This window comes from Pinus tabuliformis, chromosome 1_2, assembly GCF_031772625.1.
Source record: "Pinus tabuliformis cultivar Carrire ecotype Pingquan chromosome 1_2, CPIR1, whole genome shotgun sequence".
Classification (NCBI taxonomy): domain Eukaryota; kingdom Viridiplantae; phylum Streptophyta; class Pinopsida; order Pinales; family Pinaceae; genus Pinus; species Pinus tabuliformis.
In genome coordinates, this window is record NC_142298.1 from 878,149,960 (window position 1) to 878,159,748 (window position 9,789).

Below are 9,789 nucleotides of genomic sequence, written 5' to 3' on the forward strand. Positions count from 1 at the left end.
TTAACAAACCCCTCAGGCTGCACTAAGTATACTTCTTCTTTTAAATCACCATTTAAGAAAGTAGAGTTAACATCTATTTGATGTATTTTCCAATGATGCTTAGTGGCTAAAGCAATAATCAATCTAATACTATTTAATTTTGCAACAAGGGAAAATGTTTCCACAAAGTCAATACCTTCCTTCTCGGAATACCCCTTTGCAACCAACCTTGCTTTATACTTATCAATAGGCCCATATGCTTTAAATTTCAACTTAAATAACCATCTGCACCCTATGGTTTGTTTACCATGAGGAAGCTTTACTAGATCCCAAGTATTATTCTTAATAATAGATTCATATTCCTCCTTCATTGCTTCCTTCCATTTAGAACTCTTACTAGCTTTGTAAAAATTAGAAGGTTCTGCAATGTTTGACATACCAGTCATGAGCGCACAATCCCTATACCGATCTGGTAACTGTTTCGTGCTGCTAGATCTCCTAAGTGGTGGGGTGTCAACTATTTTGCTTTGTTCTTCTCTTTGCGGACTGAACTCAATTTCCTCCTCTTTATCTTGTTGCTGTTGCTGCTGTTGTTGTTGTTGTTGTTGCTGTTGATCGATCCCTATTTCAACATCCTCATCTAAAAGTAATGGTACATGCCATTCTTCATTATCTTGAACAATATTTCCATCATCAACCTGTTCATGGAATACTACATCTCTACTAACAAACACTTTGTGATTAGAAGGATCAAACAACTTATAAGCCTTATACTCACTTATAAGCGTTATACTCACTTTTCATTGGTATTCAACATTTTCTTCTTGTTTTATCATTCAAACCTTAGTGTTTTCATTTGCTAGTATATGTCTTCCAATGTTGTGGACTTCTTCATAAATTGGGTTGTATGTGGACTATTTCCACATGTCATGCTTGGTTGTGTGATCTTCTTAATTAATTAATTTGGTGCAACATAAGTTTATAATATAAAAATCTTTGATACAATAAGGAAAAATGAAGAGAACTAGGTTGCTATTCTCAATATTAGGAATTAGTTAAATAAGATTACATTGGAGACATTAACATTAAATGACTACAGTGAGACTAAAGTAAACTAGACTAATAGAAACTGAACTAGAATACTTGAATGAACAATTTTAACACCTAACAATTAGATTCTCCAAAACAAAAATCAAAATCAATTAGATATAGCCACAAGATTTCAAGGTAAATTGGACAAAATATGTTGAACCTGAATTACTCTTCTTAAGATTAACTACGTTTTATATATAAATAAAGTTCTTAAGATTAACTACGTTTTATATATAAATAAAAGAAACAGTGAAAGTAAAAGTCTTTGATACCTTAATCTTCATTAGATTTTAACTAAACATATACTCCCCTAAAATTAAAATTTAATCAGATTTTAATTAAACATAGACTTACCTAAAACTTGACAAACAGATACCTTCATCTCTATCATCATCGAATTAAGCTAACAGATTTTCAAAAACCTTTGGTGCTGGACATTCTTGTGGATATGATAATTTCCGATACACCTACAAGTCCACAGTCCAAGATGGAAAGAGCTAACCAGCCATATATTGGGTATTTAATGCCCTCAGAGCAGCAAGCGACTTAACGCGATAACACGGGAGCGGGCAAATTCGGCATTAAATAATATTTGCCCGCTCCTGTGTTATCGGACTAAGTTGCGTGCTGCTCTGAAGGCATTAAATACCCAATATATGGCTGGTTAGCTCCAGCCCTCGTTTCATAACCAAACAAACACAATAAATACGGGTATTAATATTTTTACAATTATTATGTAGAGATAGATATATTTATTTTTGAATAGCTTATTTAAAAATTTAATTTAATTTAATTATTAGTAATTATCACCTATATAATAGGTATTTAATTTCTATGTGAGTATATTTATAATAGTGTTTACATTTTAAGGTATATTTATAATGTATTTTTAAATAATTTATCTCAAATTAACTAATTAAACAAAATGTTTTATCAATATATACCAAATTGATATGTGATATTGATAAGTCATTATATTAATCTATGCTATTTAAAAAAAATTATTTACAAGTTAAAAATTTCATTACTAAAATGAAATAAATTTTCATAATTAAAAATATTGTTTTACTCCTATATTAATTCATTTTATAATAATCATACTAATAATAATGATAATGATAATTTAATTATTTTTTATGATATTTTTTAATTCAGATAATATTGAAAAGTGTTTTAATAACTAAATTGATTTATATAACCACATTAATATATTTATATATCCCACACTATATTATATGTATATATATATATATATATATATTATATATACTTCACTCATGATCAAGTACCACACAGCAAACTAAACCCATAAAGAAAAAACCTCTCAAACACCACACAGTAAACTAAATCCATAAGAAAAACCTCTCACATCTCGCACTTCCCGTTAGCCTCTCTTTTTATGATAGGTTCTTTTAGATTTTTCTTCTATTTCCAATCCTTGGATAGAGTTCTTGTTTCCACTATTGAACATATTTAAATATCAACTAGTCTACATGCAGTTGATTTGCAGCCACGGACTGTGTCGAGGTCGGATTCCTTTTGGAGTTTTATTAAGTATATTGAGAGCTTCTACTAGTAGAAGATGGCTAGCTCAGAGTTCTTCTAACAGAGAAACAAACTACTTGGGGCCAGTTCTTTCATCTACCCCTTCTAATCTGCTGACTTGAAAGAGGTGCCCTGCCAATTACTTGGATTTGCGGGCTAACTCTGCGTTCATATCCATAGGCCTCAAAGCGTCCTGACTTTCTCCCTTTTCAGCCGACAAGATAATCTTGACGGCTGGAGCTAACCAGCCATATATTGGGTATTTAATGCCATCAGAGCAGCACGCAACTTAGTCTAGTCTGAACAGTCTGGCCTACTCCTTAATGAATGTGTGATTCTCGACGATTTCAAACGTGACCAATCATCTTATCAGCTAGTGTCCTTATCGTGCATACACATATTTGTTAATAATTATATCATGCGAGAGAATTTAGTATGCATTGTCTATTATCTTTGGAATATAGAATTTTGTCCATTCGGGATAATAGCGAAAGAATTTAGTATGTATTGTCTATTATCTTTGGAATAAAGAATTTTGTCCATTCAGGATAATAGCAATATGGGATTCAAGGACCAGTGCGTTATTTTCACAAGTCACAATCTTATCATTTCATCTTAAAACGAAAAAGACATCGTATCCTTTTCATTATCTTAAAAAGAAAAAAACAACGTTGATTTTCACAGTTCTTGATTTTTTAATGATTATTGGTGGTATAATTATTATTCATGATTAACATATTTTTGAATAAATGAATAATATAAATTTAAAAACTTAATTTTTTTTTAAATACTTTTTACTCAATTAAAAATAAAAATGATATAAAAATATATTTAAAAAATTAATAATATTTAAAATATATTTAAAAAATTAATAATATTTAAAATATATTTTAATTTTTCTTAAATTATATATATTTTGTTTTTCATAAAACTTAATTAAAAAGAGATTAGATTTATAATAATTGCAAATATTAAACAACATTTATTGGTATTAAAAAACTTGAAAATGTAAATTATTTTATTTATTAAATTATTATAAGAAAAAATTGATTATGAGTTGAAAGTTGGTTCTTGATGATGAATTACAGTAAGAGGTTTTAAAAGCATTAGATTTAAAAATTTATATGTACTCAGAAAATTTCAGATATAAATTATAAATTTGAAACTCTAATAAATTATTTTAAAAACTTATAAAATATAATTAACCACTAAACTAATATCAAAATAATATTAACAAAACTTTAATAAAAACCTATTAAAACATCTTGACATATCTCTTTATGCTTTGCGATTCAACCATTTTCTAAACTCAAAAACATTTTTTTTATTTTACCTAATAAATAGAAGTAAACATAAGATTCCATGAACGAAAGACGATAGCATTTCCCATAATAATTATAAATTTGTATTGAACAAAATTTATTCAATGTTAAAAAAAATGAAACCTAAAATTATTTTATTTATTAAATTATTACAAGAGAAATAGATTTGGGTTGACAATTAGATTTTGATAATGAATTACACTAAGTGGTTAAAAAATGTTGCTTTAAAAATTTATATGTGATTAGAAAATTTCTGATATAAATCATGAATAAGAGAAACCAGATTCTAATAAATTATTTAAAAAAAATTATGAAATATAATTAACCACTAAACTGATATTAAAATAATACTAAAATAATATCTACACTGAACCAAACTTTAATACAAACCTATTATATATCTTCACGTATCTCTTTAGGTTTTCGCATTCAACCATTGTCTAAACTCAAAAACATATTTTTGATTTTACCTAATAAATAGAAGCAAACATAAGATTCCATGAACTAGAGACGAGAGAATTTCCCATAGCGTACATGATGGACAATATAGCGAGCTTGTTCATAAATTTTTTCGTTTCCGCAACGGAGATGAACACCAAGATCATGATCTGACCCGTTGATGCCACGCAGGGTTTGTGCGGGGTCTGGCCTGAAAAGAAGCGAGGGTTGCTGCGCCAATAATGACTTGCCCACGATACTAATGTTTATGTGAAACCATAGTCCACATTAGGAGGGCAAGTCATTCTTGGCTGAGTAACACACTCGCTTCTACATGCAGGACACTACACGAATTTCTTCACAATTAACATAATTAGTCGACAACGTCTAACAACTCATCAAACCCTTATGAGTATAACAGAAAATCGAGGTATGGACCAATGGAAGAAGGGACGTATTTATACACTTAGTGCGCAGGAGTCGACCAAACATATTATACAAATCGAATATCTTGAAAAGGAAAGGCTCTACAAAAAACTATGTTCGATTCGCAGAGTATGCTGCACAGGTTGACGAGCATATATTTGGTACGTCTCTATCACCCTGTGTATCTTACCTTCCATAGGACCACCCACCTAACTCGGAGTTAGGAGCTCGACTTCAGTGGATGGCCCGCATAATACATTGCAAAAACCTGAGATTTAAGTGAATGACTTCAGTACTCGGCAGAACAAAATGCAAAGGGATAGACGAGCACTCAATTACAGTCCAGTCATGGTTCAGTAGGCACTCAGCTAATGATAGCGTAATGACACAAAGAATCTTATTCGGAGAAAAAAGAAACGACATACAGGTACGGTATGTATAGAACAATCCAATTTTGCAATCAACCGACATTAGCGCAATGACACAGAGAATCTGTATTCAAGATAAACGAAATGACATGCATGTTTAATTTTGTAGTGACATGATCCTCGGATCCTTTTCTTGACAGGTTTGGAAGGGAGCTTAGGTTTAGAACAAACTAACTTTATTATAAACTGATCCTTTCTCTTGAGAGAAACGTTTCTACATTTTGTAAAGTGTCTACCCAAGTTTCCTAAATGGGTGTGGACTCCAACTATTAATATTTTCAAACTCAAAATATCCAGGTTTCCCAAATGGATGTCTATTCCAACTTTTAATATGATAGAACTTGTTTGCTAATGGTAGCTCTAGTAATTAGGATTCACCATCTTAATGTAATCTACCTTTGTTTGTAATCTTCGGGATATTTTATTGATGTAAAAAATTATAATCATAGCAATACATTACTACATTTAATGAAGTGGATGATAATGTGCTTTAAATACGAATCCCACTTTATGAATTCTTAAATAAAATCAAAGCCGAAATTTATTATATGTGAATGGATCTATATATTCTTGCATATTGATCCAATATTTGAATAGATGATAATGTGTTCTAGATAATAATTTCACTTTTAAAAAAATAATAAATAAATAAAATCAAAATTCAAATTTCATATAGGTGGATGAGCACATATTTATACATATATGTTGATGATAGTGTATGAGCTCCCATTCTGAAACGGGTGTGGTAACGGTGCTTATGGGAGAGAAGGCAGCCGAGTTTTGAGAAGAATGGAAGGATAAATGTTTCAGCTGATCATAAAACATTAGGATAGAACTCGCAGACCTCGCTCAGTTGGACATCATTATGATAGATCTGAAAGTTCTTTTCACCGTTTCTTTGCTGTTTGATCACACAATGAATTAAAACTAAAATGGAAAATTTCCTTCTATACTTTAAAATAAATGAAAATGGGGTATGAGTACTTTGTTTCCTGAAGTAAGTTTATGTATATTATTACTTTAAGATAAAATTAAGTTGATAAAAATATATATGGTTAAAAAATGTTTTTATAAAAAATATGTATATTTGGTTGGAAGCTAGGTAACATCAACAGAGTGTAAATTATGGCCTACATTTTTGCTTGAAAATTTTTGTAAATAAATTACTAGCAAACAAATAAAAGATATATTACTCGAATTGAATTTAATAGATTAAGTAAAATTTTAATTAAAATAAGAAATAAATAGATATAATTTTTTTTTGTCAAGTTGTGTGTGATCCTCCAGGCTTGACTTGTGGCTTGAGGAGCCGAAACTAATGGGCATGTAATCCGTAAGAATCACCTAGGGATAGCCCATACCAATCCTAAGATGACTGGATTTTTTAGCATCTTCTTAGCAGCAGGCACAACCACCTCATGTGACTTGATCCTAACTTTGCTAATAAAACCTATCCTCAATTAGTTGTACTAATAAGACATAAAAATAAATAGATAGAAATTTAGATAAATAAAAAAATATAATATATTTTAAATGATAAAAAATAAATAAATATAAATATAATGTTATAATTTATAATTGAAATAAAAAATAAAAGATATTACTAAATATATTTAAATTTATAAAAGTAAAATTTATAAATTAATAAAATGATATTGAAGAAATGAATCCATCTCAAACATGGAGAAGGATCACATATATTGATTAATGTCTAGCAATGACTTTAATAATAATACTTTTGTAATGCATCGTTATTTTATTTGATTATATTGTTAATTTTATTTTTTATTTTACTTATATTTATTTACATGGTTTATTTATTTATTTGGGAATAGGTTAATGAATATAAAATACGAGATTTAAAATTCAAATCTTTAAAGATCATATCTTATAAATAATAATATTCAAGGAATTTAGACTTCTGTGATCCATAACGTTTGTTTAGAAAAATCTTTGGCGAAATCACATAATTGATCATTTGTCGACGCGTTTCGAACCAACTAGTGTGGTTCATCGTCAGGACAAGTTGAAGATACAGATCCAGTATAGCGAGTTAAATAGTCCAAGCAGAGACTCCAACGGCTAAAAAGACTAACGGCTATTTTTCAACTTAAGGACCCAGTCAAACCCCTTTAACTAAATTAATATTAATATTCTTTATAATTATTATTATACTACTAGAGCTAAGTAAACTGGGTAAAAATTAACTAGATCAGAGATTATTAATCTATTTATATATTTAATATATAATTATATATAATATTTTTCATACCTAATATAATACTATATTTAATATTTAGTTTTTAAATTATTAGAAAACTATAATTTTTACTAAAAATTGAATTAGATCAATGGTTAGTTATCAAACTAAATCATTTATTTATTTAAAATATATATATATATTAATATATATTTATATAATTAATATATTGCCATACTAACATTCTAATAATATTATACGGCGAAATTGGTTGAGCTTTGCCTTACCTCCACCTTTTTCAGCTTTGAAGGAGAATTCTATGAGCAGACTTGTGGGGTTGCCATGGGCTCCCCCTTGTCCCAGTTGTCGCCAATCTCTTTTGGAGGATTTTGAGTCTAAGGCTTTGGCCTCGTCTCGTCTCCTTCCGAAGCTTTGGAAAAGTTCGTTGATGACACTGGTGTTGTCTGGTCTCATGGTCCTGATGAGCTTGATCATTTCTTCAATCATCTTAATAACCAGTCCGCCGCCATAAATTCACGATGAAAAAGAAGACAATGGTTGTCTTCCGTTCTGGATGTTCTCATCTCTAAGAAAGCGGATGGTTCCTTTTCTCATCAAGTGTTTAGAAGAAGACGCATACTGAGCAATACTTGCATGCTTCTTCCCATCATTTCCCAGCTCAAAAGTTAGGTGTTTCTAAGCACTCTTGCCACCCGTGCTGTTAGAATCTCTGATGAAGAGAGCTTGGAAAAGGAGAAGGCTCATCTCCTTGATGTCTTTTTGGGAAAATGGTTATGATAGGCACCTGGGTCAAAAGGCCTTCCTCAAGCTAAAAAGGAGCCGTCAATCCGTAGGGATCCTAATGATCGTGTCATGGGAGTTAACCTTCCTTAATCCAAGGAACCACGGATAGGATTGCGAGGATTCTGAAAAAATTTGATGTGCCCGCAACCTTTAGACCTCTTAATACTATCCGTAGCTCCTCAGGTCTGTATAAGATCCTATTGACCCTAAAGACATGAAGGGCGTCTATGTCATCCTTGTTCTTGTGGGATTCCATATATTGGTGAGACAGGACGCTCTATCAATCAAAGGATTAGCGAGCATTCAGCCGACCTGAGGCATGGTAGGACCAAATCCTCAGTTTCACCATCGCAAGTTTAGGGAGGCCCTGGAAATCGAAAAAAGGCCGAATAATCTTAATAGGGATGATGGCTGGAAGATCAGCAGCTGCTGGGTCCCAGCCCTATCTCCTAGCCTCCACGGTCTTGCTTGGTATGGTCTCTGTGTTTCTTGTTTCCTTTCCTTAAGATTTGTTTTCTGTGTTTGTGGTTTATTTGCTTGCTTTTCTCTTGATTTGATTTGTTCTCCTTTTAATTATCACCCTTATGATCTTGATTTAGTCCCCTCTTTTTCCCTTTATATTCGAAGATTATTAAATTTGGCAACCTGGGAATATTTAACATAATATATGATTGAACTATCCTTAGATTGTACGTAATTATTTACTTTTTATTAACTTATATTTTTAACATCCTTATGCTATAAATACATGTATAATTAAAATATGCATTTTTCTTAACTAATCAATATTACTTTTCATTTATTCATTTGATTAATTTTGATTTTTTGTTAGTTCTAGTTAATTGAACTAATCTTAAGAGATAGTGTAGGATAAAAATTTTAAAAAAAGTTTTTTAATTATATAAATAGAAATTGATATAATATTTTAATATCTATACTTTAAATAAAATTTTATTAGAATGATTAGTTATTAAAGAATTTTAAATTGATATATTTATATATATATATTATATATATTAAAAAAAAAAAAAAAAAAAAAAAAAAAAAAAAAAAAAAAAACATATATATATATTATTCAAACATTAAATATAATATTATTAGAATGTTAGGTATGGTAATATATTAATTTATATATATACTTTTATATATATATATATTATATATATATATATATATATATATATATATTAAATAAATAAATGATTTAGTTTGATAACTAACCATTGATCAAATTCAATTTTTAGTAAAAATTATAGTTTTCTAATTTAAAAACTAAATATTAAATATAGTATTATATTAGGTATGAAAAATATTATATATAATTATATATTAAATATATAAATAGATTAATAATCTCTGATCTAGTTATTTTTTACCCAGTTTACTTAGCTCTAGTAGTATAATATAATTATAAAGAATATTAATATTAATTTAGTTAAAGGGGTTTGACTGGGTCCTTAAGTTGAAAAATAGCCGTTAGTCTTTTTAGCCGTTGGAGTCTCTGCTTGGACTATTTAACTCGCTATACTGGATCTGTATCTTCAACTTGTCCTGA